The sequence below is a fragment of the Centroberyx affinis genome, unplaced genomic scaffold, assembly GCF_046629955.1.
Source record: "Centroberyx affinis isolate AG114_WGS23_722 - 3 ecotype Tasmania unplaced genomic scaffold, CSIRO-AGI_Caff_v1 ptg002965l_1, whole genome shotgun sequence".
NCBI lineage: Eukaryota > Metazoa > Chordata > Actinopteri > Beryciformes > Berycidae > Centroberyx > Centroberyx affinis.
In genome coordinates this window covers 1-9,387 of record NW_027281077.1, presented here as the reverse complement: position 1 = coordinate 9,387, position 9,387 = coordinate 1, and the positions used below count along the sequence as shown (strand labels likewise).

Below are 9,387 nucleotides of genomic sequence, written 5' to 3'. Positions count from 1 at the left end.
AGTCACAAGCAAGTCTCAAGTCTTAACCTTCAAGTCCCAAGCAAGTCCCAAGTTACTGTGGTGAGAATCAAGCAAGTCAAGTCGAGTCCCTGCTATAAGTCAAGCAAGTCACAAGTCAAGTCATACGAAATTCTGATGATCCACCCCAGTTTCCACATTTGAATCAGTTAAAAGACAGTGGTCATGAAAAGTTGAGTTTTATTTTCAACATTAACGAAAACTGTTGCAGCCCGGTTACATCATATAAATCTTACTGATATTTGACATTTTGTGGCAATCAATAACAAGCCTCCTAAATGAACAACAAGTAAATATTTAATAAAAAAAAGTCAAGTCCTTTCGAGTCATCTGTCATGTGACTCGAGTCCCCCACCTCTGGCAACCAGTAGTAAGGAGTTCAAGGGTCAGAGCCATAGTGTGATGCAAAATTCACATGACCTCAAAATTATCATGTGAGAAATAAGTTTGCTTTGAAATTTGCTCAAAAAAAAAAATACAGACAAATAAAGCGGAAGAAGCGTGTCATCAATAACCCAGCATAGCTATGGCAGAGCCTCAGGAAGAGAGAATTAAGAGGAAGAATTGTGTTAAGTCGGATCTTGTGATGCTCATGGCACTGAGTATGGATTTCTCCCTGTTGTTTTTGGCTCGGAGGGCGGTGTTGCACCGTGCCATGCCCACCGTGTCGTTCGGCTGGCAGACCCGGCAAAGGCCTTTGATCACATGAACGGCCTCGCTTGCTCTGACTCCTGGGCTGAATCGGCTGGCAGCAAAGACAAACTCATCCCATTGTGAAGAAGTTACGAATGCAGTGCTGCGGCTCTGAAACCCCCCCCCCCCCCCCCAACACCCCCCTTGATCATTCAATACGACCGTGACCTGTGAGCGATCTCCTCTTGTGTTTATACTGTCCCTCTGCTGGGAATACCGAAGTGCAGCGGGCCAAACAAGGAGAGAGAAAAGTCGGCTTGCACTCTGCCACAGTCTGCGCTCCTCTCCGTCTCAGTGAGCTGCTGAAGTAAACAGATTGAGGTTCAGCAAAGCCTAACGCTCACTTTCTGCTGGTTGGAGGATTGTTTGTATTGCCCCAGTGTCATTTATACTGTATGAAAGTGTTTTATAAAGGCTGGGTTTGGACTCAAAAGTGCATCCCTGAAGTTTACATTTGTTCCCAAGACAGCAATTAACTCTGTTATGGTACCATAGTCTTTTCATGAGCAGGTAATTTAAGGGTATAGGCAAAATAATAAAAAAGGTAGCAGTTTATTGGCTTAAAAACAGGGTAAATATTGTTCCATGAGCTTTTCACATTAGTTTGCAACAATCAGTTTGGGGCTGCAAGAGAAAAATATTTACACAAAGAAAAAGTCTGAAAACCAAGGCAGTACACGTTCATCTGTGCCTTCCAGTGCTGATAACGCCAGCCACTTTAGTCTTTCATCCTGGTTCTGTTAAATATAGAGCAGCCTGAGGCCTTGTTTTGCTCTCGTGTGGAGCGAGTTAAAATGACATCTCCGCCATACCTCACCGGAATGTGACAACCTGTTTATTGGTCATCTGAGACATATAACTTCCACATGCTCCTATGGACTCGCACTACATAACTGGGACGTATTTGGAACTGCTTACAACATGCTCTTTGTGGAGACCGGAGTAAAAAAAAAAACCAAAAAAAAAAAAAACCCTGTCACCACTGACCTGCATGACGCGCCTGTTTATAGTCATGAGTTTCAGCACGTGCATAACGGCACATGAACGTTTAGCTGTACAGGCCTATACAGTTATCCAGGAATCCAGACATTAGAGAACTACTGTTTTTAGACTCTGTCCAGCTCTGACAATACTTCCTTTGTGCTGGAAGTATCACACTCGGTCTTTTCCTGTTCGGGGGAGAATTCAGAGCTTCACACGGTATTCATAAATTTAGCACCTTATGATGGTCTGACCTTGGAAAACAAACAGAAACCCCGGTGCTGTGAGGTGGAGCAGCAGCTGTTTCTTTTCTGCCTGCAGTGCGGAGTGAGTGTTGAGGCTCAGACCTCTGCCCACCCGGCCGAATAGAGGGGAAGGGGAGGGAGGACGAGGGTGGGAGAGGGGAGAGGGGAGAGGGAGGGTGCCGTCTGTTCAGCCCAAGGTGAAAGGGTGCCACGGACCTGCAAATGGAGACGAGGGACTAACACTCAATCTGACTCTGCCGGTCAGGGGGGGAGAGACATGCAGTTTGGATCTGTCTGCTAGCCTGCCTTATGCTCAGGAGACAGAAGGTCTCTGTTGCTCATTTGCTTCTCTCTTTCTCACTCTTTTCTCTCTCTCTCTTCTCTTTCTCCCACTCTCTCCCCTCTCTCTCTCTCTCTCTCTCTCTCACTCTCTCTCTCAGTTTCCAGCCTTCCCATCTGTATGTGATTTAGGCACAGGCTCAGGGGAGAGGCAAGTCCGCTAGGGGAGGCGTAAGGGAGAGAAGAGTCAGGGGAGGGAGAGAGAGAGAGAGAGAGAGAGAGAGAGAGAGAGAGAAAGGGAGGAAGTCCACACAAGTTTGTTTTAGAGGACTTAGGCTGGGCTGGGACTAGGCACAGCGCCGCATCTGGAGGTCGGACCAGTGGAAAAGTTAAGCCAACGGGAGCAGCGGAGCAAAGGAGCTGCCTGAGTCCCGGAGAGACTTGACCACAGCCAGGAGGGACTGACAGAGAGAGAGAGAGAGAGAGAGAGAAAGAGAGAGGGAGAGGGGGATCAGTGCTCCACTGGGCGAACACACAAACATGGCTGCTAAATCTCTGCCCTGCCTCTGCCTTCTCTGCATCCTCTCAGGGATTGCCTATCCAGCTTCTGCCGCCAAGTTATGGGACCAGCAACAGTCGGTGGTGAAAGTAAGACAGCTTTTGTTTTATCTCTGTCTCTGTCTGATACACAGGATGCACTGGCTCCAGCATGTTAGCGCAGCCATATTTAGTTTTCATCATCATCTTTTCCATAGATTTACTCTCTCTGTCTTACTGTACATATACTGTATGTATACTCCTTAGGCTGTTAATCATGCAGGCAAATGTTGATTTGGTGAAAAGTGCTACTAGAAGATCAGTAAATAAGAGGAGGAGGCAGGTTTGTGAGTCTGTTGAGTCTGTTTTGGCTGCCTGAAGAGCTCTCTGAGGACTTATGTATCTCTGCCTGAAACTTCATAATGGTGCTGATGCTTCCTGCTCAGTGTGTGTGTGTGTGTTTGTGAGTGTGGGTGTGTTGGGGAGGTGGAGGTGGGATGGGGTAGGGGTATGGGGTCACTGAAGGTACCCCCGGCCCAGGCTACAGCTCTGATAGGGTCTGAGTTACTCTCTTCATCACTGTCATGCCCCTCCCGCCCTTCCCTGACAGATTGCTAATGGAAACCAGCTGCCAACTGTTGAGCAACACCCCAGAGAGAGGGCGAGAGCGAGAGCGAGAGAGAGAGAGAGAGAAAGAGAGAGAGAGACAGAGAGAGAGAGAGAGAGAGAGAGAGAGAGAGAGAGAGAGAGAGAGAGAGAGAGAGAGAGAGAGAGAGAGAGAGAGAGAGCACAATGGGCAGTAAGGGCATGAGAAACCATACAGGACTGCTGCCAAGCAGGCCGATGCTCCCTTGGCTTAGTATAGGTCCACTGCTGGAATGGATGGAAGCCTAGAGGCCCAGTTTACAAGCCAAATTAAGTGTTGAAAATGAGAGTAATGGAAAATATGTTTACAGCTTCCAAAAGCACTTTGTTACTCTGTTTTGCTTTTTTTGCTTTTTTGTTTAGGTGAACTCTGTGTTGAATTGCTAGATTTAGGAATTCCATACAGAGAGTGATTAAGAATCCTCTAATGGGAGGATGGAGGACTTTATTTGTGGTCATATATCTCAGTAAACATAGGTTTTTAGTGAACACTTTCATCATGTAAGGCAAGTCATCCCTTACATTGTCATGAGTGCCTATACTTTAAAGCATAATTCCTGCCATTTTCTTGACCCGGAACCTATTTTCCCATCTTTTTCCATCACACCAATCAATTCTGAATAAAACCTCATCAATTGCTTCACTATAGAGCTACTTTTGAGAGTTGCTTTGGTGTTGATTTTGGAGTTTCTATTGGCGCTATTGGGCTGTATTAGAGAATTGCACACCCTGGATGGGAAAAGAGGATCTGGATCTAAAATGGCTGGAGTTATGCTTTCAGTAAAAGTTACCCTGGTGGGATTCAAACCCATTGAGCTACAAATAGCCAGAACAACTTCAAATATTTCTCATTTGTTTTGAGTTATAGATGTTTATTTCTCCATCTCTGAGGACTCTGAGTAGAGTTTCCCCTGAGACGAGGCCACGCCCCTGCAGACATGTTGTCTTTGCTGGGTTATTGAGTTACGATGAGATTCTCATGACCCAGTGGTCTGTCCCATCCTGAGGGTCTTCAGAGGAGTTAGCATCACTAAGCCCAGCATCTGAACCCCTCTTCAAGGCCAAAATAAATACAGCAACCAGCTCTTGTTGTGAGGCGAATGAGGGGGGGGAATGAGATTCAGCCTTCAAGCTTTCACATTTAATCCACTTAATTCTCTCACTTTGGGAAAACTCAGTCGACAGGCAGTTCTACATAAAAAAAAACAAACTGTAAAAACAAGCAAGATACTATTCATAATAAAAAGACATCTGGACAGAACAACATGTTAGAGATCCCACTGTCTGTCTCATGTCATTGCAGATAGACAGAGATAGACACACACACACACACACACACACACACACACAGTGCAGAGAGAGGGCATGGCCGCACAGTTCTGGAGCCCCAGGACTAGGGAGAGTGTTGACTTTGGACAGCGCTCCACTGTGGAGCCAACTCCTGTTTTTGTGCGTGATACCAGCTTTATTTGTTCAGGTCTGTATCCCAGAGATAAAGTCTTATGGTTAATTTCGTGTAACACCAATATCAGCGCATAGGAAACACACTGCTGGTGATAAATAGTGCAAACCCAGTCCTGTGGATGGACAGAACAGAAACGTTGGGAGTCGTTGGGACAGGCAGCTTCACATGAAAACAGAGAGAGGCTATACAACATGTTGAATGTCATCTTTGTTCTCCACTGTAGTGGGCATAGTGGGAGGGTCACCGACATAGTTCACATTACAGAGTGCGCTCATATCAGACAGAAGGCTGCAGATGTCAATTGTGTCAATTTCCATGATGGTTAAGATGGACGGATTAGAATCACCACCGTGGCTTAAAATCCAATTCAAAGTTTCATATTGAGTATTACAGCATATCCCCAAGGGAGATGTCTCCGCGAGTCTGAGGCTTGAATTGCAAATGCAAGGCTTCAATGATTTCTGAATGAAAGGATTACCAAGTTGTCCAAACATGGGGGGGGGGAATAATGTAATTACAAGGGGTTCGTACAAGCTGGCGGGCTGTATACTTTTGATGCATTCCTCTCATTTAAGAGGGGTCTGAAGAGATATGAATCCCACTTCTAGACCATCTGCTGCATCTCCCTCCAACCCCCTGTCCTGAGTCTCCTGTATATACACACTGCAGCTGTCCGACCCATCACAGTGTCACATTGGTCCAGACCAATCCAAAACTCTTTTAAGTGGCTTTACAAATGGTAAATAGCTCTAGCTCTCTGTGGTTTTCTCATAAGATGGTGGTTTATTACTGCTAATGGGCTTTCTCTACCATTTGGGGCCAAAATGTCATTCTTTATCTTTTTTATTCAGTACCTTTCACATTAGCATCGTCAGTTACATAGCCAACATGTGTTTGCAGGGAAGGGCGACACACTGAGCATTGATACGGCTACTGATGGATGGGTTTGAGTGAGATTGAGTGAGTGTATGTGCACTGCGGGTCAGGGAAAACCACAGGAAAGGGCCTGCAGGAAGAGTCTGTGCCGGCTGTGAAACACTGCTGTTCACAGGATGTTTCACATTAGCTGGCTAGAGAGACGTTTCTTTGTCTCACTGCCCATCTGAGAATAAATCAAAGGAAAATATGCATCATAAGCAGGCATATATCCCTGGAATGTTCCATCTTCTGGCTATTCTGGATGCACAGCATGAATGTCCAATTGACTGAGTGGAACAAGGGGGCCGAACCATTGAGTTCTTATAGGCCAGTGCAAACAAAGTGGTATTGTGGGCCTCTTTGAATGGCCCTGCTTCAGATGTTCAAAGATGTGTGTGTGTGTGTGTGTGTGTGTGTGTGTGTGTGTGTGTGTGTGTGTGTATGGGGTGGGTGGGTGGAGGTTAGAGGCTGGGTGGGTGGGTGGTGGGGGTGGGGGGCAGGGCTCTGAACTCTGACATCACACCATCCTGAGAAACCCCACCTCACAGAACAAACATCAGACAGGATGCAGGTTTTATAAAATGCCATTCTGTGAATAGCATGGGACTACTGCAGTTCACTTTGGTCTTTTGTACCTGTACATATGCTTATATTTTGTAGACGTGCTCACTAGTTTAACAACAGAGCCACCATCAAAAGGGGCTAATGGGGGCATTTGAGACAAGATGTTGAGACAAGATGTTGAGACAGGCTGAAGAACTTATTCCTCTGAAGATAGAAAACCCAAAGCAGCCTTGCCAAAGTGATTCCAGGTGCCCGCTTTCTCAATTAGCCGCTGAGTGATTTACTGCACCTCAGTGTAGTAAATCACGGAGTGCAACCTCCGATAGTCTTGAGCTAAAATGTGGCATCTGGCTTTTACTTCCTATGGGAGAGTGGGCAGTCCACTCATCTTTAGCGTTTTTTATTTATTGAGACAGTTGGCAGGTAGAGAGGGTCAGAGCAACTGAGACACAGGAGAAAAATTTTAGTCCTTAACCTGCAGGGGCAGCATATGGCTCCAAAGGCTGTGGACTTCATTACTAGATTAATGGGGTATTTCTACTGCTATGTAACTAAAGTTTGAATTCATATTTCTATTCGATTCTATTTCTAGGTGTGTGCAAGGGGATATTTCCTCAGCGAGCAACTTAAGTGCCTACCATGTAACTGCAAAGGCCATGCAGACTACTGTGAAGATATCACAGGCATTTGCATAGTAAGTTTCCCACAGTGATTATCACTAAGTATAGTAAACAAATGTACTTTTTGTCTTTTTACACTTTTAGTCAAAAGTCATTTTCATGTCATTTTCAGTCCACCAGTTTTTTTTTAAGTGACCATTAATATTGTGAGAGACAGACTGCTACTAGTTGCAATCTTTCTCTTACAGGACTGTAAGGACCACAGTACGGGTGATTTCTGTGAAATGTGTGAAGACGGCTACACGTTGGCTCCCAGCCTGGACGGACACCACACCTGCCGGCCGTGCGCCTGCCCCCTCTCACTCACCTCCAATAAGTAAGCCGGTCTGTTGTTGTGTCTGCAGAAAGCAGGCTGTGTGTTGGCAGGCGGTGTGCGGTCTCTGAAATTCTTTCCCCTTGTGTCCGGCCAGCTTTGCAGTGCATTGTGACAGAGGAGGTGCCATCCTGCGGTGCAAGTGCCAAGAGGGCTATGCTGGACATTTCTGTGAGAGGTCAGTGCTGACAAGGCTTTGAACAACCAATCAAGAGGTTAAGCCACTGTAAGCACATTCAGTAAAAACTCACAATACCACCAATTACTGACTTTGATGTGGGCAGATCAGCTTGGTAATGCAATCTCTCTAATAAGTATTCTGCAGCACGAAGACATCCAAGTAAAGTCAGACATCTCAGTGTCACAGTAGGTTACAGTGCAGGCCCTCATAGAGTGCCCCATTATATCATTATATCTAACTTCCATTAGCGTTGCACTTGCCACTGCAGCTTTATCCTTTTCAAATGTTGTAATAGAACTAACTAGCAGAACTAAATAGACATTTTGTAACATTTTGTTAGGTGTATTTTTCTTATTCCTGTGTTTAACTGGACAAATATAGATGATGTGACGTCACATCGAAATATTTCCAGTGCAGAATGATAGCAGAGGATTTTTCAGTGATCTAAAACACTGACAGTAAACATCAGGTTTTGGTGTCAGTCCCTCAGAATCAAAGAGCAAGGGCTTCTTTCTAGACTCACCATTTTGCTCCAAAGTTCAACAATCATACAGGGAGAAATCCATCGTAGAAGAGGCAGAGAGACCAGTTTCTCCACCGACAGTAGCCTCAATAGACCAGAATGCAATGCAGCCACAAGACTTGTTGCCTACCTACACATATAACCAACAGTTAAATGCAACAACCGTTCTCTGTGGGTTACTGAAAGTCATTCTGAGAAATGTAAAAGTAGACAAGAATATAAAGTAAGTTACAACAAGAGTATGGACAAGGGTGGATTTTTCCTTTTAAGTTTTTCATACAAGCAGCACATGCAGTGAACAACAGGACTTCCATGATAACTTCGTCAGTACCGTATATTGTCAGTCATCTCCAGCCTTCCTCCTCCAGGTGTGCCCCTGGTCACTATGGCAACCCCATGGCGATTGGCAACTCCTGTAAGAGGTGCGACTGTAACGGCAACTCCGACCCCAACCTGATCTTCAACGAGTGCCACAACGTGACGGGCCACTGCCAGCACTGCTGGGGCAACACCGCTGGCGGCAACTGTGAGAGATGTGCCCTGGGTTTCTATGGCGACGCCATCAGTGCCAAGGACTGTAGAGGTGCGGACCAAAAGTGAACTGGTAACACTTTACAATAAGGGTCACTAAGTTAAGGGTTAGTTAATGCTTAATAAGCATTAACTAAACCTTAATTAACAGTTAACTAATGTGTAATTTACTAATGGTGTTCATGTTAACTAAGGTATTAATTTATACATTATTTAATAGTCCTTATAGATGACTATTAAATAATGTATAAATTAATACCTTAGTTAACATGAACACCATTAGTAAATGATTACCAGACACATTAGTTAACTGTTAATTAAGGGTCAGTTAATGCTTAATAAGCATTAACTAACCCTTAACTTAGTGACCCTTATTATAAAGTGTTACCAGTAAACTCAAACCAACTAACCTCCAATGACTGAGCAGTGGAGAAACATTCAAGGGAAAGAGAGATATTAAAAGATTTAAAAAAAACAATGATCCCTTCTTGTCTGAGCAGTGGAAAAGTACTACTGAATGAAAACACAGTCTCATGCTCCAAGGTTATGTTCGAGTTAAAGAATAGTTGCGGCTTAATCTTCTGTAAAACCCCAACAATTCCCCTTGTGCATCTTAAGCCAATCACAAAGCCATATGTATGATGAAGGCCGGAAAATTAATTTAGCTTGTTTGCTCAGTTGCACTGGCCGGCTAGTGAGGATTCCTGTCATACACCAGTGACGGCAGCTCGGCATTCTTGCAGGACGGTGTAGTACAACACTAAATGGTGTTAGCTTATGTCACACCATGTTGGAGTCAGGATATGAATAGCAT

General features: G+C 44.9%; 1 long non-coding RNA gene across 1 annotated transcript; it reads left to right on the top strand.

The window, feature by feature from the left end:
- The first annotated feature begins 2,597 nt into the window (after positions 1 to 2,597).
- LOC139658791 (uncharacterized) lies at positions 2,598 to 7,312 on the top strand. Its single transcript, XR_011696217.1, has 3 exons — positions 2,598 to 2,864; positions 6,938 to 7,039; positions 7,214 to 7,312. It is a non-coding gene; the product is annotated as an uncharacterized lncRNA (long non-coding RNA).
- The last annotated feature ends 2,075 nt before the right edge of the window (positions 7,313 to 9,387 follow it).